This window comes from Arachis ipaensis, chromosome B10 (assembly GCF_059453495.1).
Source record: "Arachis ipaensis isolate K30076 ecotype BB chromosome B10, ASM5945349v1, whole genome shotgun sequence".
Classification (NCBI taxonomy): domain Eukaryota; kingdom Viridiplantae; phylum Streptophyta; class Magnoliopsida; order Fabales; family Fabaceae; genus Arachis; species Arachis ipaensis.
The window spans coordinates 128,564,630-128,567,226 of NC_142435.1; positions in this window are offsets into that span (position 1 = coordinate 128,564,630).

Here is a 2,597-nt window from a genome sequence, read left to right on the forward strand (position 1 = left end):
AGGTCAGGCTGGACAGCTTAGCAATTTCTTCAACTTCTTGTATTCCTTCCATTTTTGCATGCTTCCTTTCCATCCTCTAAGCCAATCCTACCCTGTAATCTCTGAAATCACTTAACACACATATCACGGCATTGAATGGTAATAAGAGATGATTAAACATAGGAAATTTAAGGCCAAAGAAGCATGTTTTCAATCATAGCACAAAATCAGGAAGGAAAAATGTAAACTCATGCAATTACATGAATAGGTAAGTAAAGAATTGATATAAACCACTCAATTGAGCATAAGATAAACCATAAAATAGTGGTTTATCAATCTCCCCACACTTAAACATTAGCATTTCCTCATGCTAAGCTCAAGAGAAGCTATAAGAGGGTAAATAGGAATGGTAAAACTTATGAAATGCAACCTATCTATATGAATGCAACTACATGCAAAATGTTTCTTCCTACTTGGTTAAAAGTAAACAAATATTTCAAGAATAAATATGAACTGGGTTTCACTAATTCAAATCATAAAATAAGGTACAAGTGAACTTGCAAAAGAAAATAGCTCGTGAAAGCTGGGAACAAAGAATCGAGCATCGAACCCTCACCAGAAGTGTATACACTCTAATCGCTCAGGTGTTTAAGGTTCGATCTCTCAATTCTCTACTAATCTTGCTTTCTAAGACTTGCTTTTCTTCTACCAATCAACACTAATTTGATGCACAAATACACATATCAAGAGGTCTTTTAAGGGTTGTAATGGGATTAGGGTCAAGGTAGGATTGTATTTGGTCAAGTGGACTAAAATCTGAATCCTTAATTAACTTAAACTTTTCACCTAACTTTAGACAATCCATGTAATCATAATACCACATCTAGCTATCCATTAACCATGTTTTCCACATATTCATGCATCCGAATTTGAGTACAACTCATATGCATTGCTTTCACCATTTACTTTGGGGCATTTTGTCCCCTTTTATTATCTGCTCTTTTTCTTTTCTTTTTTCTCTCTCTTTTTTTTTATTTTTCTTTTCTTAATTAAAAGAATTTTTTTTCAATGCATATGATTAAGGTATTGAATGCATGAACATATTCTCAACATTCTTTCACATTTTCAAAAAATTCTAACATACTCAATTCTCAAACCAAATGTTTCCAAACCCAATTTTCCCATACTTAAATCATAAGCATTCTCACTAGTCTAAGCTAACCAAGGATTCAAATTAAGGACATTATTGTTTTTCACTTAGAGTTAATGATGTGCTATAGTAAAGAATAAAAGGGGTAAAATAGGCTCAAATTTGTTTGCAAAGGATAATGAAAGGTTAAGGCCATATGGGTATGTAAGCTCAGTAAAATAAGGCCTCAATCATATAAGTTCATCCATACATCAAATAATGGAAATATAGAATGAAGCAAGACAAAGATCACAATTTTAGAGAGAAAAATACACACTAAAAATAAAATATTGGTTGATAAAATGCAACCAATCAAGTAGGCTCAAAATCTCACAGGTTTTGTGTGTTCGAGCTCTAAACCATGTTCCAGTATAATATTTCTTCAAACAAGTTTAACAAAAAATTTTAATCAAATTAGTGAAATACTCTAAAAAGTTTCTTGAAAAAGAAAATATTACTTTAACCAAGTGGTGGTAAAATATGCACAAAATCAAACAAATATGCAATCAAACATGCAAATGCAACAATGAACTAACAAAGAAAATAAAACATTGGTGTTGAGAAGAAGGTAACTACCCCATGGAAGTCGGTTTCGACCTCCCCATACTTAAGGATTGCACCGTCCTCGGTGCATGCTAAGATGTGCAAGTGGACGGGTGGCTCCAACTGACGCTTGTAGATAGAGGCGCCTTAGCTGGAGGTCTCTTGGTTCCTCTCCGTGCCGGTGTCTTGTCAGTGGCCTTCTCTTTTCCTTTCTTAGTACCCATGCCTAAGGAAGAAGAAAAAGGAAGAGTGTGAAATATAGAAAACTAAGGCCAGAAGGGAGGAAATTCCAAGTGATAAGGAATGCCAAAGGAAAGATGATAGCCCAACTATATGGTAGCTACAACATGTACGGAAGACAACAATAAAGATCAAAAAGGGCAATTCAAAATAATTGGATGCAAGAGGGTAAAAACATGCAAATAATAGGCATGAGAAGCATAGCTCAAGCATCAAGTAATAAATGTGCCAAATTAAAGAGCATGTGTAATGATGACAATTGTGAATGATAATCCCAAATACATGTGGAGCACAAGTGTTGTGAAAAAGAGGTATGCAAGTGAAAGAGTAAAATAAAATAAGATTCAAAATTCCATAAAAGCTTTTTCACAAACACTGGGTGTGCAAGTTAAAATAGGGATGAAAATAATGTAATCCAAATGTATATGAGAGTCATAAGTAAATGTCAATTGTCAAATCTCTCCTCAGAATAGCCACAGGCTCAAGTAAAATAAGGTTCTATCCAAATAAAACTCCAACACCAACATAAAACTGCATGAAAAAGAAACCAAAAGGAATTAAGCTAAGCTGAAATTGAGAAGAAAAAAGAACAAGTAAATGCATTAAATTAAAGGGATAGAAGAGTAGATGGGGAGAAGAAAAGAAA